The 25,886-nt window shown below is 28.8% G+C and overlaps 1 protein-coding gene across 3 annotated transcripts in view; it reads right to left on the reverse strand.

Annotated features, from left to right (window-relative positions):
• Nucleotides 1–25,886, reverse strand: part of LOC107440570 (uncharacterized) — a 471,595-nt gene that overhangs the window by 146,794 nt on the left and 298,915 nt on the right. The gene's annotated exons all lie outside the window — the stretch shown is intronic.

Genomic DNA, 25,886 nt, shown 5'->3' on the forward strand with positions numbered 1-25,886 from the left:
ACTTTTTTCGATGATCTTTTCTCAGCATCTAAACAAGATGCTTAATTTTTTTCCCACAGATCATTTACATATACATGTTTACACTTTGATAACTGTTAATAAATATCTTCGGCCAAAAATGTTTTACTAAATTGTGAACTGAGAACTTTCAATTTTTTTGAAAAGTTTAATCAAAAATTTTTTATAGGTCAAAAAGTGTTTCTGTTAACTCTAGAAAATTAACACAGCATGCAACTGATCTAAACACAAATATCTCCAAAAATTTTCAAAGTGATATAAGTAGTTTCTTGTACAAAGCAATTAGATGTTTAATTTTTTTTACATGAACGGTAAAAATTATTACTTTCAAAAAGCTGAAATGTATCAGGTTTAAAATAGGTTACGGGTGTAAAATTCGATTAGATTTTGGAATAAGAAAAATAATCATTCCAAAATTTCAAAGCATAAAAAGGATTAATATCTTCTTGAGAAAATAAATCGAAAATTATTTCGATTTAATTCCGTTTGTAGTGAGATTAAGATTTCGAGTTGCTTGTTGTCCTTTTTTATTTATTAGTTTACCCACAATTTTTTGAAAATATATTTTGATTTCTAGAATCGATCATGTCTGAAATTCAGATACAGAGGGGCTAGCGTCTAGACTTTTCAAGGACGAAACGACACCTGTGATTTAAGCAGCAGGTATCCACAAAATAATACCTCTAACGGTGTATGTGAATATAGCGCTGATTAAGTTTGAAGAGTTTATTCAAATGATTCTGAAGATAATGTAGAGCTCTTCTTTATCCCTTTGGCGTTATTCTGACCTCTTGAATTATTCAGTTGGATGAGAGTAAATTTATCTTTATTGATTTTTTTTAAGTAGGCTGATGACACAACAATTGCTAATTTGATTTTTTCTATAAGGTCAAAACGGCAGTTTTCTTTAAAAAGTATTTTGAAATGGGAAAAGAAAGATATTACTAAAAACAAAAACATTTTTTTCCTTAAATTGCTTGTACTAAGTACTAATAATGCTATTTGAGCGAGATAATTTGTAGAGATGTTACAAAAAAAATTTTTTTTTTCCACTACTATAATATTGATTCGATAATACAATAATTTCAAAAATATTAGTAATTTTTTTCCAGAGTTACAATAATGCTGATTACATTTGATAATTGAAGACAATAATGCTGATTAGTGCTGAATAAGTTTGAAGCGTTATTCAAATGATTCTGGGGATAATGCAGAGCTCTTTTTATCCCTTTTTCGTTATTCTGACAGCTTGAATTATTCAGTTTAATAAGAGTAAAATTACGTTTACTGATTGTTAATTTGATTTTTTTCGATAAGGTCAAAATGGCAGCTTTCCTTAAAAAGTATTTTGAAATGGGAAAAGAAAGATATTACTAAAAACCAAAACATTTTTTTCCTCAAAATTGTTTGTACTAAGTACTAATAATGCTATTTGAGCGAGATGATTAGTCATGATGTTACAAAAAATTACTTTTTTTTTAGTACCATGATATTGATTCGATAAAAAATTATTATAAAAATATTAGTGCAATTTGTAATTTTTTTTCTAGAGTTACAATAATTATGATTACATTTGATAATTGAAAACAATAATGCTGATTAGTGCTGATCAAGTTTGAAATGTTATTTAAATGATTTTAAAGATAATGCAGAGCACTTTTTATCCCTTTTTCATTATTCTGACAGCTTGAATTATTCAGTTTAATAAGAGTAAAATTACCTTTACTGATTTTTCTTTTTTAAACGGGCGGATGATATAACAATTACTATTTTGATTTTTTCGATAGGGTTTAAAAGGACAGTTTTTCTTCGATTTGTCAGTGAGATTTTTAGACATTACCTAATCAAAAATAATAAAATTTTATTTAATAATTATTATTTAAATTTTTTTAAAAAATCATTTTAAAATTTGAAAAGCATGAAATTACTAGAAACGAAAACATTTTTTCTTTAGGTTGTTCGTACTAAGTACTAATAATTCTAAAGCAGCGATATAATCACATTATGTAGAAATCGATTGGTTTAAAATGACAGTTTTCCCCGATTTTTCTATAAGTTTTATAGACATTAACTAGTCAAAAATAATTAAATTTTATTTATAAATTATTACTTATAACTTTTTAAAAATCATTTTAAAATTTCAAAAGCAAGATATCACTGAAAACAAAAAAAATTCCTATAGGTTGACTGAACTAAGTACTAATAATCCTAATTCAGCGAGATAATTTGTTGAGATGTTAAAAAAAAATAATTTTTTAGTACTCTGATATTAGTTCGAATGAAAATTGTTATAAAAATATTAGAACTATTTGTTCGAGAGTTACAATAATGATTGTGGTACATTTTGATTGACAGGATATTAGTATTGTGAAAGCAAAACAAACAAACAAATAGATAAATAAGTAAATAAATAAATAAAATAAAATAAATGAAAAAAGTTTTGTAATAAGTTATAAATCAGCATGGAAATTAATAGCACAGTATAAAGGAGACAATTATAACACCGTAATGCGTTGCACAAAAAATATTATTGTGAGATACCGCAAGTAATTATTAAGAAAATTTCACGCTTGCATATCAATCATGTGCATGTTTTTATTCGATACTTTTTAAAAGAAAAAGCTTATAAGCTGTGTAATCAATTTTGATTAAAAGCAAAACTTTGCCTCACACACAAATTTTGAACCAAACACTTTCTGCAATTTGGCGTCTCTGTGTAACGTCGCCGACAAACAAGAAGTTTCAGAACATAATAACATTTATGCAGCTCAAAAGTACTATTTATCATGTATTACAATTACCTAAAAGTACTATTATCTATTATACTATTTATCAGTACTATTTACGACACCAGATTTACCCGAATTTTTATATAATAGACCATTTTTCATGCTTTTCGGTTTTCTCTAGAACCCTTTCTTACCTAATGCTGAATGTTCAGAAATTTATGAACTTCAGACTTCTTGATTCTATTTAAGATTCAAATTTCAAACTAATAAAGAAGAAAAAAAGCATGTTTTGTTGAACAGAATCACTATACTAACAACAACAAAAATACCAGAACATGTGAACAAAAATACCAGAACATGGCGAAACTTACCGTGTTTCTGGCTTTGTGAGAATACCAAAGAGATTAGTAATTTTTATCGAAACGCTTTCGTAATGATTTTGGTCAAATTAACGAGGAAATATGCTTTTATAATATGTAATACAATTTGGGAAATGTGGCAAAATTTGTTACGTTTATCATGATATCTTAGAGCATATCATACAAACCATACCATTTATTCTGTTAAATTCCCTTTTTTTGTTTTGTATTTTTTACTAAATATGTGGTAATGAGAACTATAATTTTAAAAACCCGCATTTCTGATAAACCGCTACCATATGAAGGGAAAAAGTTTAAATATCGTATAGTTTTTATTAGCTAGAATAATAATTTATTTCGGTTTTATTAACAGAATTATATATATATATATATATATATATATATATATATATATATATATATATATATATATATATATATATATATATATATATATATATATATATATATATATATATATATATATATATATATTTATATATTTAATCAGAAATGTCATTACCATAAGTTGTCATGCAGTAACGTCATTTCAGTAGAATTTTTTCTCAGTCTATTTATAATCATATTAATAACACGGGGCCTGCGATGAAAAAAATACAAGGGGTCTGATAGCTGAACTTAATGTATTTTTTGGTTCTGAAATGGAAAATAATAATAAAAAATGTCCAGCACATCACGTTTTTTAGAAAAATTCAATTTTATTGGAATTTTTATGAACATTTATCATAAAAAAAATTTTCATTTTTGAATTTCTTCCTTTTTTGATGGACCAGCATTCTACTTTGGTCAAATCTACAAAAGTACTCCTCTATCACTACTTCCTGTCACCGTTCCTCTCTCTGTGACAATCTCTCTCTACCAATAGCGTCGCGAGAATCCTTATCTATGTCCGCTGACCTCTCAGAAGCACTAGCAAGCGTTATAGGGAGACATTTTAAAGTTTGCTTTTTTCTGTGCGTTTCGTGAAACATGGCTTTGAGTTCAAGACAATGTGAAAATTTCCCAGATGACTTTTGTTATACATGCAGCGAATATAGTGTAGTTAAAAATCGCATGAGGAGCATTACAGACTATGTAAGACAACTTTATCTCGCTTATTTTGACTTGAAACTCGGAGATCAGGACAAATCTTGGGCACCTGATAAAGTTTGTGTGCAGTGTCTCAATGATCTACGCTTATGGCATCAAGGAAAGAAGACTGCTTTACGATTTGGAATTCCTACGACGTGGAGAGAGCCCCAAAACCACTTTGATGATTGTTATTTTTGTTCCTGCCATGTTCGTGGGTATAACCGAAAAAATCAAAGACTAAACCTGGCTCTCGTCCTGAACAAAATAAAATATATCGACCACAGTTGGACCATTTGCGGTGATTTGAAAGTTATGTCCATGCTTCTTGGTTAACAAGAGGGATTTATAAAGTACCCATGTTTCATTTGTGAGTGGGACAAGACTCAGCATTGGGTAAAAAAAAGAATGGCCGAAAAGACAAAATCTTGATCCAGGCACCAAGAACGTTATTCGAAACAGCTTAGTTGGTCCGAAAAAAATATTGTTACTTCCGCTACATATAAAATTAGGTGTAATGAAGCAGTCTGTCAAGGCTGTTCCAAAAGATAGCAATTGTTTCAAATACCTGTGCAAAAAGTTTCCAGGTTTTTCCCAAGCTAAGTTGAAAGAAGGAATATTTGTTAGTCCAGATATCTGCAAACTCATGAAGGATAAAGAATTTGAGACTAACATGACAGAAACGGAAAAAGAAGTTTGGGATGCTTTTAAAGATGTCGTCAGTAAATTTCTGGGTAACTACAAGGATCCTGATTATAAGGAAATTGTAATGAAAATGCTGGACAAATTTAAAACGTTGGGTTGCTCCATGAGTGTAAAAATGCATTTCCTTCACTCACATGTGGACTTTTTCCCTGAAAATTTAGGAGCAGTTAGTGAAGAATAAGGGGACAGGTTCTATCAAGATATCAGAAATATTTAGCATAAATATCAAGGAAGATGGGACAAGAACATGTTCACTGACTACTGTTGGATGATAGCTCGGGATAAACCTGAGATTAAGCATGAAAAGAGATCATCAAAAATAAGTTTCAGAGGAAAATAAGTATATACATAAATAGAAACTTTTCTCTTTTGTTTTTTGCTTGTTTTGCTTTTTGTTTCAAACTTTCATATACACATACACAATATTTGTTATTTTTGGTTAATCGTCAATTTTACGTAAGTTATCTCAATAAGAACAAATTAAAATGGTATGTTGGTGATTTTCTTCTAGAAACTGATGTAAAAAGTTACACAAAGAACTTATTATTTTCTCTTGACCAGAGGTGACTTCTGCTGTCTGGTAACAGTATTTTTTATTCATTTTAACCTATAAAATATCAGTTGATAGCTCAAAAATCAATTTTCTTTCACAAGATTAAATTTTACATAGATCAAAATGAATGAAGAGAAGAGTTACCGGATAGTACATGCAAAATTATTTGAGAGAATTCCTTTCCAAATAGGATTTTAGTAAAAACATTAATATCGATTTTATAAAAAATCCTGATGTGATTGGGGAAAATGAAGGTCATTTTCAAAATCAGCACATCAAATAACATATAAATCAACAATAACTTCTCTTGTATTTTTCAAAAAGTTCAATTTCGCAGGCTTGTGTAATAAGAATAAAAATTGAAGAAAAAATAAAAGCATGTTGCCACATTTTGAAACTTTCAAATTTTTGGGTTAAGAACACTACATAGTAGAATAAATAAATAACATTAATTTATTGAGATAACAACAAAGACATCAACAGAAACAGAGTAACAATCTAGGTTTCGTTTTCAAAATTAGATCAGTCTCTTTTACTGATTAGAAACAAAAACAACTTTTATCCGGGAATTTGAATTTAGGTAAATGTTATATGATATTTTTGAACTAGATTAAGGTCTACGAAAGTTTTAAAAAAAAGAAGTTTTAAGAAAACATACATTAATGCTTAAAAAACATTTTTAATGCAATTTAGAAAGCATTTATATTGAATCAGATTTGAATCAAATTACTTATTATTCACTGATTTTCAAACAAAAAGTAATTGAACCTGCTTCATTTGTCAGTTGTGCTGCTTTAAGAATAATGAATAATGTAAGATTAAGTAAGTTAAAAATTAGGAATAATGTAAGAAATAGCATTTTTCAATTTATAATTTTATGTATTGATGTTTCATTTATTGGTAAACCTTTTTTTTTCCAAATTTTACTGATGAAAAAGTAAAGCAAAATAATGTTAAAGAAAATAAACAGGCAAATTTAGATAAATAGATAGGATAGATAAATTATTAAATACGGAAAATGTTGTTTCTGACAAATACTTGAACATAGCATATTTTTTTTTACTAAGATGTGCATATTATTATAGGTGTTCTTACTTCTGAGAGTTTTTTTTTGTGCAAGGAAAAAATTCTGGTAAAATTATTATACTATGTGGCAGAAACATTTCTGGCAAAAAAAAAAGAAAAAAATGATAATTCTGGTAATAAAACCAAAATATACGGTATTTAAACCATTCATAAGGTAGCGGTTTCTGTTCATATGGCAACGGTTTAACGGAATTTCTAGTTTTCAAAATTATATTTCAAATTTCCACGTTTTTACTAAAAATACAAAACTGCGAAGTAAATTTAGCCAAATAATTGATTTTAATGCCATACTCTAAGGTATCATGATAAAATTACCCTATTTTACCAGATATATCAATTTTTAACGCATATTATAAAACACTAAAATCATTATCAAAGTGTTTCGGTAAAAATTACAGTGATTTTTTAAGTTCCCTTAGAGCCAGAAAAACGGTAAATTTTGCTATATTCTGTTAGTTTCGACTATACTCATTTTTTTGGTGTGCATATCATTTTAAAATTTTACTCAGCAAAACTGAAGTTTCGCCATAACTAAATTGAGCTCGTGTTTTCAACATCACGAGTGTTTTTGTTTTACTCTTGATCCTGTTTGATAATAATTTAAGTATTCATTAAAAACAAGGCAAAAAAACTGACATTTTAATTGCAGTCATTTCTACCTTATTATACAATATACTTACATAAAACCACAAACGTCATTATGTATTTTCACTCAAACATCAATTGTCAACCTCAAAACACGGCATAGTTAAGTCAGAAGTCACATATAGATAATTTACTAAATTAATTACTAATTTTAGAAACAACAATTAGAATAATTACAACATTGCACGCTCAAAACGCGGAATCGGAAAAACGTTTTGACTTATTAATAGACAAAACGTAATAGGAAATGCATGTTTCCTAGTTCGAACATAGAATCTTCGTATTTGTCGTTTATAATCGAATGTTTCAAACGAATTTGTAATTGGTCTTAAAAGAAAGGAAACCTTTTCGAATGCAGATACCGTTTTAAAATAAGGGCAAGTATTAGACACAGATGTTATTTTCCTAGACTTCGTCGCAGACTCTAATTAAGTTGGATTACAAGCACGCTAAATAACTGATGTCAAATTTGAGACATATTTGACGTATGTCAAAGAGAAAAACTTAAAGTAATTATTTATTTTACAAGTTGTATATCTAACAATCATTTGCACTGCTTTTCACGAACGATTAACTTAACAGTAGTAGCGATAGAGGTAGTTTGTATTGTTTAACAATTCACATTGTTTCGGTTTTTTTCCTGCTTTCAGGTACGCGGAAGGAGATGGTTTTGTAATAGGTCAGTAGTTTTGTTTACAGTGGTAATTCAGATAAACTATTGTTCATATAATTTGTTTTAATATAATTCAATTTAATAAAACAGTTAATAGCTTTTATTAAAAGGTTGAAAAATCGATTTTTTTTTTTAAATTTTGAGATAATAAACGCAAAATTATTTAAAAAAAGTTTAAAATTTATTGTTTAAAAATTGTTTATATTTGAAGGATGATACTGATATGATGATCTGATGACATATTGGATGATATATTGATATGATATACTGACACATTGGATGATACTGATGAATGACTGAGAAATATAATCTCTCTAATTTGTGAAACTTTTCAATAAAGTGCCTAATTGGAAAGTATAACGAATCATTTTATTAGAAATTGGTAATTAAGATATATGCAAAGCGTGTTAAAATTTATTTTAATTACACAAAAAATATTCATAGATTTATTTAAAAAATCAATAAATTGATCTTTTAATTACTATGAAATAAAAACCAGTATAGAATTAATATAATGATTTGTAGAAGAGTTCAATATATAATATTTCGACTTCTTCTGAATTTTTGTATTTTTTATTGAACATTAGTTACAAATAAAAATAATATTGCACTAATTTGTAAAACATTGTGTCGAGTCAAAATATATTAATAATATTGTTAGACTAATTCAAAGCACCATTGTAGTTTCTCTTATTGCAAAAACAATGAGTGAAACCGAACTCACTTTATTTTCATTACAACCTAAAAAGGTGAAGCGGATAATATGGTTCAGATGTAGCACTACTGAACATATATTAGGGTTCTATCTTTTTTTACACAGTAAAAATTTTTGTGTATCATAACACTAAAAATGGTGTCAGCCACTTTACACTAATAATGCTGTTCTGAAACATAAGTAATGTTCTTTTAAACTAATTGGTGCAAAGTAACCGGCAACATGATAGTTATTCACTGACAATAAAATTTATAATTACAGTAAGATATGAATGTATAAATTTTTAAATCAAAAAGAATGTGACTTATAAATTTTTTAAATTTAGGGAACACAGAATTCACTTCTTCGTTTATTTGATAAAACAGAAGATATATGTGTGTTGGTAAAAATTAAATAAGTGAACTATTGTACGATCCATAAAATAAAACATCCGAATAAAAAGTTACTGAGAAAATACAGAAAACAAATTTCTTTACCTGCATCAAAATTAAGGGTCATTCACTTAAATTCAGTATAGTATTGAATTTATAGCTTTCTGATACTATAAAAAAGTTTATTTTTTGACCAATTCAGAAATGTTCCAGAAAAGCATTTAGATTAAAGTAACAGTTAGGGCCTTTTAATTTTAAAGAAATTTAATTTATAGCTTTAAAGTATTTAATTTATAGCTTTCTGATATCATAAAAAGGTGTATTTTTTGACCAATTCAGAAATGCGCCAGAAAAGCATTTAGATTAAAGTAACAGTTGAGGCCTTTTAATTTTAAAGAAATTTAATTCATAGCCTTAAAATATTTAATTTATAGCTTTCTGATATCATAAAAAGGTGTATTTTTTTGACCAATTTGGAAATGCGCCAGAAAAGCATTTGGATTAAAGTAACAGTTAGGGCCTTTTAATTTTATTGTTAGAGTAATAGTTTAAATTTAGTTACGACCGCATCAAATTTCAATTATATTACGATTTACTGATTCAATTTTACACTTCAAAATTTAACCAATTTTTTGAAAAATGCATAACGGAGGTGAGATGGTGACCTATTCTTTTAATTTTAATTGTCGAATTGAAGGTATAAATGAGCTACTAAATTTTTTTTTATTACAAAAATGCACAATAGCTGTTTTAAACAGCGAATATAATCATACACTAATATGTTCAGTTAACAGAAGTTGCGTAAAACTTAATTCTCTTACATTATCGAATTTCAATTCAATTTCACAAAGATTGAAAAAAAATTTCAATTATGTTTCTGACAAGTGGATCAAAAATTTATCCTCGAGTATAAGGCATAGAGTTAAGAACATGTGTGTCAAGCATAGAGCTTAAGTATGTCAGCTTGCCTTAAACTTTCTTTTTCTTCCTTCCTCTCAAACAGGTGCGGAATCTTATTAAATTCATTCAGAAATTCAACTGACAAGGAAAGTTAAAGGGAAGAAAAAAAAATCATATTACACTGTTTTTAATTACACTACTCGAGGCACTGGCAACTTTTCCCGCACACTCTCAGAAAAATATGTTCAACGTTGGACGGTACATTGTATAATATCTGTAACGGTACATGTGTCGGTGCATTGAACGATATAGTGAATAAATTTGCCGAAAACCTTAAAACAAAATTTAAATAGGAACCTGTTTTTCGATCACATTGAACCTTATTGACGAGTGACCAAGTTCAAGATGCTTTAATTCGCACGATAGCATGATTCTACTGGGCAACATATGAAGGTTGCAAGAAATTCTTACGACATTATTATCGTTGAATACCGATATACCGTTGAACCATAATATCAGTACATTGAAGGATGCATTGGGTAAATTTGCAGCAATGTTAAAAAATACCTTAAATAGGAACCTGTTTTTCGATCACATTGAACCTTATTGACGAGTGACCAAGTTTAAGATGCTTTAATTCGCACGATAGCATGATTCTACTGGGCAACATATGAAGGTTGCAAGAAATTCTAACGACATTATTATCGTTGAATACCGATATACCGTTGAACCATAATATCAGTACATTGAAGGATGTATTGGGTAAATTTGCAGCAACGTTAAAAAATACCTTAAATAGGAACCTGTTTTTCGATCGCATTGAATCATGTTGTCGCTTTATCAAGATGAAATATAATTCACTATAAATTTATGATATAAACTTTTAGATTGCACAACTTTTTTAAAATAATAAAATGCTGATAGAACTAAATTAAAATTATCAATAATTTATTTAAGGCTCTTTTAAAGTAATTCTAGAAGCATAAAATAATGCTTTGACCGTCGTTTTGAAAAATGAGTTGCCAAATTTAATGTAGTCTATGTAGTTTCTTTTATTTTATTTTATAAACCTCGTTGAGCTGCCGCTGCAAATGTGAGTTTACGCCAACCATTCATTTTTTTTGTAAAAACGAGCAATTTATCCAGGTTTGAACCAAAAAATCTTTTGAAATTTCGGAAATTTAATTTTCTGTCAATTAGCTTTCGAAGATGTTAGAACTCATGAAAATCAGCATAAAATTAATAATAACATTTGCGTTTTTTGTTTTAAATTTTTTAAAAGTAAATTTATAAGTTGAATTAATCAAATAAAGCTTATAAATAGTTATATTAAAATATGTTTAACGGAACGATATTTTTTTATTTTGCCATTTAAAAAAATTTAATGTTCAATGCATGCAAGAAAAGAATGACTAGAAATTTCATTATAAGAAGCGTTTTTATTTCTAAAGAGCATTGAATTGCAAAAACTCGCTTCTAAAAATTCTTCTTACTTTTTTGCTAAAAATTCCCATAAAAGTAAATTTATCTTAATTTTACTAGTTAAATAGAGCTCATTAATAGTTGTATTAAAGAGCGCTTAATTATTTGTTTTTGTTTTATTTTAAAATAGTTCAATGTTCAATACATTTAACGAGATAACAATTAGAAGAAGTGTGAAAAAAATATATCTTTACAATTTAGACTTATTCGCAATAAAATAAGCTAAAAGCTATAACTCGTAATTCCAGGAAAACAAAGAAAAAAACATCTTTGATGTTAAACATGTATTTTTAGAAGCAAACTCTTCATTTTTTTTTATCGTTATTACAAGGTAAGCAATTACCTATCATTTACTTATCGAGATTAGGTATACTCTTTATTCATAAAAAGCAGTAAAAGAATTATGAATCAATATAAAAAAAAACATTACATTACATTATCTTTGAAACAAGTATCAAAAAGAATAATTATAATAATAAAACAAGGCCTTTCTCAGATCGTCGTCTTTTTTATGCATGTGAAAGAACACATGTAGTATTTATAATCCAAAACAATTTCACTTTTACAATACAACATTGTCTTTAGATCAATGTAATTGACACGAAAGTTTTTACTCATTGAGCAATGAAACAAAATTCTTATCGGTTCTATTATTGTTCCCATTTTACAAATGCAATTAAGGTTTTTATGATTGCTCGAAATATTAATTTTGATACCTTTTGATCGTATCTCCGGTGTTTTTAAGTCGCGGCCAAGGTAAATAAAAAATGTTTTCTTTTGTAGGTAAGTGTGCCGAAACGTTATAATCCTATTTCACAAGTTCCTCTTTTAAAAGAATGACAGGTGATTGGCTATGAATGAGGCATATTTTGTTTATCTCTGTAAAATCATTAATTCAATGATTTACAGAGGCTTATCATTATTTTTGTTAATAATGTTTTGTAGAGATGTATAGTAATAAAAAAGATTCGAAGTTAATTAAAGCTGAGCGTTTCTTTTTCATGTGTTTATTATTATAGTTTGATAAATCCATATAAATAAATTTTAAAAAAAAATGTTTAAACGTCTCTTTATGTTAAAAAAATCGTATGAAGCCGCGATGGCTCAGGGGATAGAGCGTTCGCCTTCCAATGCGGCGAACCGGGTTCGAATCCCAGTCAATCGATATAAATTCCGCATCCGGCTTGCATCGACCACAGTGCTGACGTGAAATATCCTCAGTGGTAGACGGATCATGGGTTAGAGTCCCTTTGCCGTCAGGCTAACCGTGGAAGATTCTCGTGGTCTTCCTCTCTATGCAACGCAAATGTGGGTTAGTTCCATCAAAAAGTCCTCTACGAAGGTAAATTTCTCCCAATACTCGATCCAGGAGTTCCCTTGTCTTCTGGATTGGGATCAAAATTACAAGGCTACGGCGTTGAACATTAGTAGTCGTAAACCCCAAAAAAATTGGGTCGACTGTTCAACGACGGTTATAAAATAAAATAAAAAAATCTTATGGGCCACCGCTGGTTTGGGTGTTCAATTCAATTTTTTTTCGCTGCGCTAAAATTATAAGACTTAGGAAATTGATATTGCTAAGTTGTATACAGAAGGAGTTAAGATGGAATAAAAACAGGAACATTCTATAATTAGTTCCAGAATTATCAACTATTAAACTTTCTGCAAAAAATATCATGTGGGCCCCTCTACAGGCCGAAAGAATGCAATTACAGAGTTGAAATCTGACATGTTGAAAGAACCATTTTTATTAATGAACTTGTCAAAGAGTTTTTTTTCTTTTTTTGAAATTCTAACTTGTTTGAATGTTATTACAATTTTAAGTGCCTTTTTGCGAATTTATATAATCATTTTGTTTGCTTTACGTTACAGTTTGTTTTGCTGCTCTAAATCTATAAGACTAAGAAACTTTGAATTACGAAGCTATGTAGAAAAAAGTTTAAAAAGTACGATGAAATAAAGAAAAAATTAAGATTCGATAATTAGTTTGAGAATTATTAACTGATAAACATTAAGCAAAAAAAATAAATACGATGTTTGACAGATCTGCAGCCCATAGAAATGCAATATTGAGTTAAAATTTGACATGCGGAAAGAACCATTTTTATTGAGTCACTCTTGCTTATAGATAAAGGAAAAGCAGCTTATATTAGCCTATGCACTAGTTCAGAAAAGTAAAATTTTCTGAATGCTCTTGTACAAAAAAGAGAAATATAAAGTTCAAACTAGATTTAATAAAAGGGCATTTACAGAAAATGTAAATATGAAGAGTGCTTATTCATAACGGGACAGCAACGTATATTAATCTATTCACTAGTTTTGTAATTTAATATTTTCGAAACATTATACTATGGGAAAAGTTAATGTATCATTGAAGTTAAATTTAACAAATGGGTATTAATTCGAAATGTGAGTAAATATGTAGTTTGTCTATGGTTCAACATGAACAACATATAATACCCCTTACTAAGTTAATATTTTTTGGATGCTCTATTACAGACGTAATACTGTTTAATGCTTTTTATACCGGAATTAAAACTGAAAGCACATGTATGTCATAAAATTAGAAGCAAGTAAAGCAATGAAAAGCAGGAAATTACATAACGAAAAAAAAAACTGGTCATCAAAAGCATTGAAGCGTTTCATTCAACCTGCACCTAATTTTTCAAATCTTTCAAAAACACAATCAAACAATTTGTTTGCGTAAACACGGGGTAAAAGTTTTATTTATTTTGTTGAACAAAAACTATCTATACATGGATTGTGAGAAATTTTGAATTGCAATTGAAGCATGATTTCTAATACTTTTCGAAAGAAAAGTAAATATTAAAAAAAAGTGCTTTAAAATTATGAATGATTATTTTTTTGGTGTTTCATGTATATGTGCTCCTTATTTAAATAGTGGTCCAACTTATTAAAATTCAGATAGCATCACTTACATGTTAAAGCCAGTTCTAACTTATTTCAAAACGAGTATACCTCCAGCTTACTTCTGTGGTGGTCATTTCGTGTATAGGAGGGCCTTATTTGAAGAGAGATCCAACTTATTATATAAGTAGATAGCATCACTTTTATGTTCATACAAGTCAATTCTATCTTATTTTTAAAATGAGTACACCTTCAGCTTACTTCTGTGACGGTCATTTCGTGTATAGGACGGCCTTATTTGAAGAGAGATCCAACTTATTATACAAGTAGATAGCATCGCTTTCATGTTCATACAAGTCAATTCTATCTTATTTTTAAAATGAGTACACCTCCAGCATACTTCTGTGACAGTCATTTCGTGTATAGGAGGGCCTTATTTGAAGAGAGATCCAACTTATTATATATGCAGGTAGCATCATTTCATGTTCATACAAGTCAATTCTCTCTTATTTTTAAAACGAGTATGCCTCTAGCATACTTCTGTGGCGATCATTTCGTGTATAGGAGGTCCTTATTTGAAGAGAGATTCAACTTATTATATATGCAGATAGCATCATTTCATGTTCATACAAGTCAATTCTCTCTTATTTTTAAAACGAGTATGCCTCTAGCATACTTCTGTGGCGATCATTTCGTGTATAGGAGGTCCTTATTTGTAGAGAGATCCAACTTATTATATATGCAGATAGCATCACTTTCATTTGATATTTAGTGTTTTATTTCTTATTTTGAAAAAAGTTCACTTCCAGCTTATTTTGCTCCTAAACTGACGGCACAGAAAATCAGAATTGATTGGATAATCAATTTACTCAATAAACAATATACTCAATAAAACTTTAAAGCTTTATTTCTCAAAATAAATAAAAGTGGAGTTGTTTCAAAGGCCTTCATATCTTCACTAAATTTGAAAATGGCATTGATTATGGAAAATCAAACAAAAACAATTTATTTAATTCCTTAATAGCTATTTTTTAAAAAAAAATTAAACTATTTAGTACAGCTCTAAATTATAGCACTATACTTAGGTCTCGAAATCGGTTTTAAAAATATTTAGCGAATGTCAGAAAAATGGAACAACATCAGTTTCAATGATTGATGTATGTTTAGTATGAAACATACATTTCCAGGTCAATTCCACTGTTTTGTGAATCAAACACTCAAATTCTTGTTTTGCTAAGAGTTTGTTTTTTATATTGCCTTCAAAATTAGATCTCTACACCGCATCTAGAATCGAAACTAGACAAACTAAAACACGCAAATAGAGTTATAATGGCGTAGTATTAATAAGTTAAAGTTGAATAACGTTTATTTACCATGCAATTTCGAAGAACAATTTAGCATATTGTTTTATTAGAAAAACTATCTTATCAGAAGTGCTATGCAATGTAACCTTGGCCATGTTGGCTTGAAGAATACGTTCTGGATTGAAACAAGGTTAAAGAATAAAAAGAACAAAAAAGAAGCTTTTTAATGTTTTGGAAGTTGTTCTGTAGTATCAGGATGGAACATAATTTGGTAATCACATCCTTAAAAAAACTTGTAATACATACCTTAAAAAGTAGATCAGAGTATAACTTGTAACATTTTTCGTATGTAAGCACACTTCCGTTGAAAATTTATATGGAATATTCAATGCAATTAGTTCGCAATCGGAATTACAATTCGTTTGCAATCAGAATAAACAAATTTTTCTGAGAGTGCAAGAAATAGAATTATATATTAAAAAAATTACTGTCGTATTACATAGAAATTGGAAAATTGTTTCTAAGTGCAACTGCTCTGAAATCGAAATAAACCAATTTTTCTGAGAGTGTAAGAAATAGAATTATATTAAAAAAATTACGGTCGTATTACATAAAAATCGGAAAATTGCTTCTAAGAGCAATTGATTTGAAATAAGAATAAATAAAGAATGTATAAGCATATATTGTTGCTAAAACTACACAGCAATGTCCTAATTTTATGAAATGAAAAAATGGCTTTAACTTTTTATTGCATTCATAAATGTGCCTGTTTAATTGTTATAAATTTAATACCTTGAAATATTTACCCCCACTAGTTTAACTATGCATCTTTATAAATGACATAATATATGATTGTGTTAATTTTTATGGTTTAGTTTCCTTCTTGTATTATTCAATAGTTAATCAATTCGATCCACGAAGAAATTTTATTTTGACATGCTTAAATATTTGTTTACTATTTGCGTGCTGCTTTATATACTTAATAATCAAGACAATAGTGCTACATGTAAAAATTTGTAACACTTGTTTCAATTCAAAGTTGTTAATTCAACGAAATGTCTACCAATTGAAAATAATGCATTCTATCTTCATGATTTTCTTAATGATGAACTTAAACATTTCTCATGATGAACTTAAACATTTCTGCCAAAAAAGGAAAAAAAAACTTGAATAAAATTAAAATGTCTTATTGAGCAAGTTAACCATTTAATTGCCTGTATTATTTGAAAATTTATTGTCTGTACTGTTTACAATTTGATGCTTGTTTTCAGCACCAAAATTTTTCATTTATTAGATCAGAAAATTATAAAATGTTTACAGTACCCACAATATTTGAAAGAAGTTTCTAAGGTTTGGGTTTCTTATCAAAAGAATTCTGATCACGTGATCAGAAACACCTGATACATACATGATTCGATCGAATCACTCATTCCATAGCATGCTCGAACGATTTCAGATGAATTCTCTCATTGTTTTAAGCCATCTTTGTATTCAACTCGACAATCCAGCATTTTCATCTTCAATCAGTTTAACTTCTCCCTCCTACAAACAACTTTCACTTTCATAAACCAGCTGTTCTTTTTCGATGAGTTTTTTTTTCATTATCGTTTTCTTAGTTCTTCTTTTTTCTTTATTATCTTACTCAGTGAAAATTTATACAATGGCGAGAAGAAAAAGTTAAAATTGGACTGAAACAAACAAATTACCTAAAGATCAATATCATTATTATTCGATGGTAAGCTTAGTAGCTTGCAACGATATATTTGTAAAAAGAAATCGTTTTCAAGTTGCTTGTATTTTAAAAAGTTCATTTATTTTACTGAACCATTAATTTTCCTCTTACTACTGATCTTTATTATTCTGGCCTTTTAGCTTTTTTTTATACATCGCGAGCATAATTTAAAACGAAAAAATTTAAAATGTAAAAATAATTAGTTTGTGAAATAAGGAACTTATTTCTTGATCAAACGATTACAAAATGACAATTTCCTAAATCTTTTTCTAATTTTTAACTGTAAATAATAACTTTCGAATTTTAATTATTATTGACAGATATCAGGTTTTTAAAATAGGAGTTAAATATTAATCTACACTTGATAATTTTTTTTACTAAATAGTAGATTAGACAATTGTATCGCCGGCCATTTGGTCCAAGTATTTGTCAAGATATACACAAAAAAATCCTCAATATTAGCAATTGATTTTTAAAAAAATTTTAAAATTACTTTTTAATTTCTAAATAATTTACAAATTTTCACCAGTAGCCTTAATTTATAATTTAAAACATTTAATTAACTTCGCTTGGAACGTTAAAAAGTCTGGCATATGGTACCCTAGAAAGTTTTTTTCTAACAAACTATTAAGAAAACTGTCTCTTCAATTAAGAGACATGAGTTTGTGAGATTAAGAACATAACTCTTGACCAAACGATATTATAAGTGATAAATTATTTTCTAATTTTCTACTATAAACTATTACTTGTAAATTTTAACTGTTGTTGAATAGGGCATCTTGTCAGGTTTTTTAAAATATGATTTGAATGTATGTATAGGTTTTTATGAGGAACAATTAATGAGGAAATTGTATCTCCAATTAGCAGACAATTCTTCTATTGTTTGGTCCTAGAATTTTACGAGCGCCAAAGAATTCTATCTTTACATTTTTTTAAAAATTAAAAGCTGATAAAATTAGATTTTAACAAACTGTGCAACGTACAGACAACAAATGTAAAGTAAACTGTGATCAAAAGGTCCTTTAATCTTATATTATAAAAACAATGCATTTGTAAGAAAAAGAATACATTCTTTGACCAAACGATAATAATACAAATGGCGCATTTTCTGAATCATTTTCTAATTTTTAACTGTTAACATTTATTTTTGAATAAAATACGATACTACAAAACACTTTATGGGTTATAAATTGCTACACAAAAATTTTTATAATAATATTTCAACGAATATCTTTTTTAAATAAAATGATGAGTCTAAAAATTGACTATACTACGACATGAAAATAATCGTCAACGTCTGACAAACCAATCAAAACCTGATTTTGCAGTGATATAGCTGAAGGCTATTTTTCTTGTATTATGAATGGGATTCGTTGCATCAGTGCGTTTTTGTTCTTTTAGCGTTTGGTTAACCCTAGTTTTTCCGAGAGCCAGTTACGAAAGGAGAAACAGGGCTCAGAACACAGGAGGCTAACCTCGTAATTAGGCTTTTGCAATCACGACCACTGTTCGTAATCCATTGCGAATTCCGATTGAATTCGAAAGCGAGAGAGAGAGAAAAGCCTTATAGGCAGGTTTTTATAAAAGTTGAGTAACAAGCAATGATGGCCGCTTTTAACAAAGTTTTGAACTCTTGTAATGAGAATCTTATTGACTGAGGCATCTTCGAATGGATTTGGAATTAAACTTCACTAAATTATAAAGGATTATATTGATTTTTCCTGTTTATTTACTGTTGTTCTGTTACTTATTGTTTACTATTATGTATTTAAAAAATAACGATATTTTTTAAAGTAAGAGATATTTACTGAGAACTTCTTTCATTAATTCTAAAATTTCAATAGATTTTTGTGAACTTTGTATACAATTAATCACGAAGAAGAGCATATAAGTTGGAGTTCAACAATCTTAAATCGGAGTTTTCATGACTTGTTTAATTCAAAGTTTTGTTTTCACTTGCTCGAAAGTGTTTTGAACTCGTTAGAAAAATCCTTATTTTTTTAAAAAGAGCTTTTTATTCACTTTACTTTGAAGAGACTAGATTTTTGGTTGTTACTGAAAACTTCTGGCTAAAAGATTTTCTATTGGTTGAAAAATAATCAATTTTGCCGCTTGTTTCGTACTCCGCTTATTTTAAAATAAGACTAGATTGATTTTTACTATTCTCAAACAAAGGTTAATGATAGATTATGAGATTAGTTAAGAATTCGGCTTAAAATATAAAAATATAAATGGTTAAAAAAAACTGATAATAGACACTGATGATCTGACAGTGACAGTTTTACAAAACTCTAAATGTTGCATATTGAAGATAAGTGTTCTAATCTAACTCACATTCTTGTATGAACACTTGTGTAGTTTTACAGATTTTTGTATCAATATACATTCAGAAATTTATATCGTTCTGAACAATAATGTCATTCAGATTTGTTGCAGCCTTATTACATTACAAAATTGAACCATATTATCGTGCAAATTAATTCCTTCCTTGATTTTTCAATATTATCGTTTTATTTGAAGAGAAACATGGTTACATTTGAAGAGAAACATGGTTAAATTTGAAGAGAAACATGGTTAAATTCAGAGAGAAACATGGTTCGATTTGAAGAGAAACACGGTTCGATTTGAAGAGAAACATGATTCAATTTGAAGACAAACATTGTTCTATTTGAAGAGAAACGTGGTTTAATTTGACGAGAAGCACTGTTCGATTTGAAGAAAAACACGGTTAAATTCGGAGAGAAACATGGTTCAATTTGAAGAGTAACGTAGCTCAAGTGCAAGAGATACATGGTTTAATTTGTAGAGAAAAATGGTTCGATTTGAAGAGAAACATAATTCAATTTGACGACAAACATTGTTCTATTTGAAGAGAAACGTGGTTTAATTCGAAGAGGAACATATTTGAAAAGAAACATGGTCCAATTTGAGGATAAAAATTATTCAATTTATAGTTCAAAGTTATACGGATTGTATTGAAAATGTACTCAAAACCTCAAACCTTTATACAAATTTAGTTTTAAAAATTGAAACTTGCGTACATATAAGTCCAGACAACAAAAGCTTCCCAGCCTCTAATTGCAGAATAATTGAAGATGAATATTCATAACTACACTCATCGTCTCAATTCATTTCGCAATTCAAATTAAACTTGCCCTCATTCAGTTTAAAATAATGAATAGAATTATAGCGTATGCAAAAGAATAAATAATTTAGCATGTAAGCAAAAAAACTTTCTTGAGAGCATTATCTGGCTATTACCCTCTTCCCTCGTTTGCATCGAACAAAGAGAAGAAAGAAAGAAAGCAGAAGAAACCAAAAGGCCCACTTTCGATCTAGACACCGGGGTCCATATCGCAAGTTCAGAGTTCGAAAACGTTAATGAAATCGAGGTTCCTCGTTCCTTTATTCGAATTCCATTAACTACCCGCCTCCTATCTTTAGGTTAGAAAGAAAGTAATTCTATTAAGACTACCCCAGGATAAACTGGGTCATAAGCTTTCTCAGTTACAGGGGCCAACCGTGCATAATACATCTTAGAATGAGATACCTGTCCTTAATTGCCTTTAGAAGAAAAGAATTAGTTGACACACACGCCCATATTGTAGTTAACACTATTAATATTGCGGAGTTATGGGTTGTATGCATTCATTTGGCAGTTTAAAATCATTATTTTGAGCCCCGTGGGAGTTTTGCGTTATTATATTAAATATAAAGCAGCAATTTCAGAGAGAATAAAAATAAAATTGCGTTTTTGGTCATTATTTTCTAATGAATCACTTTGATTGATTGAAATAAAATGTTTTATAAGCCTTTTAATTTTTAAACGCGCCCTTTTGATTATCCGTTTAATCTATCTACGATATTATTAATTAACTTAATTTATCAACGATATTATTTTAATTTTTTTTTTCTACAGGAAAAATTTCAACGGCTTTTTTTAAAAAGTTATGGTAGAGCTAAAAGTCTGTTTAAAATAAATATTTTCCTTTCTTTATATTTAGATATTTTGTTGTTCATATAAAAATCATTATACAAAGATAGTCAACTAAATAAGGAATATCAAGTCTGTCGTGTCGTTATATTTGGGTATTTTGCTGTACAGAAATGGTTCATGAGTTGTGCAAAATTCGAAAGCAAATTTTAACACAATTCTTATAAAACAAGGCGTTTCATGTACTTTCACGTAAGAAAAAATGCGAAGACATTTAAAAAAAAAATATGATAGAGCTAAAAATCTATTTAAAATAAAATTTTCCTTTTCGCTATATTTAGATATTTTGTTGTTCATATAAAAATTATTATACAAAGAAAATCAACTAAATAAGGAATACCAAGTCTGTCGTGTTGTTATATTTTGGTATTTTGTTGTACAGAAATAGTTCATGAGTTGTGCAAAATTCGAAAGCAAATTTTAACACAATTCTTAAAAAAAAGGCGTTTCATGTACTTTAACATAAGGAAAAACACGAAGTCATTTAAAAAAAAAAAATTTTTTTATAGAACTGAAAAAATCTATTTAAAAAATAATTCAACAGACTCTAATCTTAGTACATGAATCCTACTGACCAACATACAAGATGTAACAATGCAACAACACAAAATAAGCCAATTTAGCAACAAACAAGTTCATAACCATAAAGTAAAGCAGGTTTTGTGCATATATTATCATCATCATCTGTCAGTGAATGACGCGTCGCATAAGTTTCTTGTCTATCTGAACCTAAAAACTTCTTCAATCCATAATCATTCACCATTTTTATTCATGATTTCAAACTCAACTGCTCTGTTTCTCTCCAGGTGTGCGCTTGTTAAAAGTGCTCCCCAAAGAGAATCAAAAAATAATCATCCATCACTTTTTCCCCAACATCCTTTCGTTCTAGATCCTGAATCCCAACCAGCGTCCTTGACTCCTCAGGATGAGAAGGAGGCATGATGGGCCGTGCCCAGAATTCACGATTTTTACCTCCATAAGATATTTATAAGAAAAAAAAAGTTGAATCGATGTCAAATCTAGAAAGTTACATGAAAAACCTTCTAAGGAGATGGTTTGCTGAACTGTCTTGTCCGTTTGGCTATGCACATGTCAAAATTTAATCGAACAGTTTTTGTCGGGATAAATATAACCAACAGATGTCATCAACTGACAAGATATGACTACTACTTATGAGTTCTTGTTGATGGATTAGGTGGTTTTTATTTGGAGCGCCGTTTATCAATTCTATGTACTTCAGATGTGCTTTTATCTTAGAAAAAAATGCTTATTTAGGTTATTTTTATATAGAAAGTAAGAGCCAGCTTAAATGGTTTAGCTTGTTCAAATGTTGTTGGGTGTTTTAAGTTACTCATTATTATCGGTAAATTGTTTTAAATTTTTTTTTATATTTATGTTTGGTAGATTGGCTTATGCCTTGTCTTCATATTTTTTTTTTCGGATAAAATGTTGACAGTTTGTATAAAAGCACTCACAGTCATTTTTATTACTTTTTTTTTTTAAATGTACACTCTCTGAAGAATTGGCAGAACTTTGAAACATAATTTCTGAACACACGGAGAAAAAAATCTAGCAAAATAACCATAATGCATGGTAATGGCATTTGTAGTTAAAAAAATCATAATTCTGGGTAATAAAACCAAAATATACGGTATTTAAACCATTGTTTCGGTTATTTTTCTGTTCCTATGGAAACAGCTTACCACAAGTTTTGCATATAACTCAAGAGTAAATTTAACCGAATAATCGTTTTTTATGCCAGGATATCACGATAAAATTACCAAATTTTATCACTCATTATAAAGCCATATTTTACTATTAATTTCACCAAAAGCATCACCAATTATTACCGAGCACCAAAAATTACCGAGTTTTTTGCTGCTCCCATAGAGCCATAAACACGATAAATTTGGTAGTTTTGACCATATTCTGGTAGTTTTGATCATACTTGTTTTTCTCGGTGTGTTAATTTATTTTCGGTGTTTTAAACTACAATATAAAACTAACAAAACTAACTAGCTTCAGGTCAATATGGTATTTAATTAAGCCATGTTTCTTTCAAGTTAAACCATTGCATCGTGCACTGTTAGAAATTTCTCGGAAAAAATGGTTGAATAAAAATTTATTTAATTGTTATTTTACCATAATCAATCAAAACAGTCAAATAACCATAAATAATATGGTATTCAAACTGTTAAGAGTGAGAAAAACCGTTTATTTACTACTTTCACCAAGCCAAAAATCAAAGTTAACAACATAGTTAAACCAAGGCTTTATCACCCCAACTGGACCCACCTAATGAAGCAACTTTGTTCTTTGCAACAGGGTACATGTTATAGCCGAGAGAACTCATCTGTCTATGTAATGACCGACTGAACGATGGTTCGAGTCCCAGCGTTGACACCACAATATTTCCAACATTCCCTTCAAAAGTTTCCAATACACTGCGCTCCCCAATTCGTGCCCCTGGACTATTACAATACGATACACTTATTGACGGATAGATGGCAGCACTATAAAACTGTACAACACAAAAAGTCTAGTATTTCCCACCTCTTACGATAGGTAAAACAACCAGATTAACTAATTAAACCACAGTCCATGGTTCATTTGATAAAACTCAAACACAACCTAACTCCAATGCCCATAACCGAACTAGAAAACCAAGCTCCAATGTCCAACTAAATTTCTTTTTTTTTCTTTTTTTTTCTTTTTTACCATGAAAAAAAAAAACCCGCATAATTTTGTTTTTATGTTTTTTTTTTTTTTTTTTTAAAAACTGTACTAGTTGTAAGCAGTTTCAAAATCGCAAAGATAAAAAATGTTTTTTTTTTTTTACTGTCGTGTTTTCGGTTAATTGGACAGACAGACTGCTGTCTGTTATTTTACAGCAATTTTAGAATGAAAATTCTAACAGTGTGTGATTAAAGTTAAGAAGTACAATATTATGGTTCAGCTGATGATACAATTAGCAGAACTCCTTAACTGACAGTTGGGTCTGTGATGCTCATATATATGTATCTCGAGATATCGAGATAAATATATCGAGAGAGCGAGAAAGAAAGAAAGAGTGAGAGAGAGAGAGAGAAAGAGAGGTTAGTTTAACTCTTATTGTTTCAGGTCGCACTACGGTTTTAGTAAATTTTATTAGACGTTTATAGTAAATCAATAATTAGACGTTTATAGTAAATCAATAATTAGACGTTTATAGTAAATCAATAATTAGACGTCTATAGTAAATCAACAATTAGACGTTTATAGTAAATCAATGATTAGACGTTTATAGTAAATCAATAATTAGACGTTTATAGTAAATCAACAATTAGACGTTTATAGTAAATCAATAATTAGACGTTTATAGTAAATCAATAATTAGACGTTTATAGTAAATCAATAATTAGACGTTTATAGTAAATCAATAATTAGACGTTTATAGTAAATCAATAATTAGACGTTTATAGTAAATCAATAATTAGACGTTTATAGTAAATCAATTAATCAATAATAAAATTTATAATAAGTTTATGAAAAAGAGTAACTATCTCCTACTAACTTACTTAATCATTTATTTTTACATCTACTGCTTATATTAAAATGTTTATTTTTATTTATTTTGTTATTTATTCCCTTATTTTAGAGATCTGACACAAAGAGGTGGCACGTGTGTGAAGCGTGAGTTACATGTTACTGGTAGAGTTTATTCCAGTGATTTAGGGAAAGAAGGCAATGGAGGATGAACCGGAAAAAATCGTAAAAGTGGGTATCAAATTTAGAAGAACGAAAGTTTTCCTTTCAAAAGTTCAGAAAAAAAAGAAATCAATAAAAAACCAAAAAGTGAAAAGCTTTCTATCGCAGTAAACCAAAGTATCAAAAAAAAAGAATAAAAAAATGCCAAAAGATATGTGCTTATATTCCGCACGTTTTAACTTCCCCAACCTACAAAAAAGTGGGCACTTCCCATCAACCGCCAACTCGTGCTGGTCGAATAATATTACATATTATTAACATTAGTAAATTTTAAGATTATGACTGATTAAAACTCTCAAGGACACCTGTCATGCTTAAAACTTTTTTGCATAAATTTTATTCAATAATGTAAAATTTTGCGTATATTTTCAAAAACAGAAACAAGATTTTCTAGCAGAGTATGAGAAAAGAAAGCTAAAACTCATACGAATACAGGTGGTTGTCATCTTCCACTCCAATAATTTGTTGATATTTTAGAAAAGAATAATGTGAGCAAACAAAACGTCACTAAATTTGTATTCACGAGATGTGGTAAATGTGATACATCACTAAAAAAATTCCGATAAATAAATTTATAAAGAGGTTCGATCAATCAACGCTAATTTATTAACAAGACTGAAAGAACACGGAATGGCAATCATATTCCATTGCTCATTCACTTGTTCTATTGATGCTCCACCCCATTCATTCCCCCCCCCCTTCTTTATTTCTCATCTTGACTGTGACACATGCCTTAGATAGAAAAATTCGATTTCAGAAGAAGTAAAATATACCCCTTTATTGATGTTCGGCCTTGCGTACCAATGAAATATAAATTTTTTTTTCTGGTAGCACTTGGAAATTGATGTGGTGTTTTTCAATTCTAGATATGTCATTCTCTACCATATAAGTAATTCTATTTCAAATATCTAGATAT

The sequence above is a fragment of the Parasteatoda tepidariorum genome, chromosome 10 (assembly GCF_982258835.1).
Source record: "Parasteatoda tepidariorum strain Cologne lab strain chromosome 10, Ptep-v5.0, whole genome shotgun sequence".
Classification (NCBI taxonomy): domain Eukaryota; kingdom Metazoa; phylum Arthropoda; class Arachnida; order Araneae; family Theridiidae; genus Parasteatoda; species Parasteatoda tepidariorum.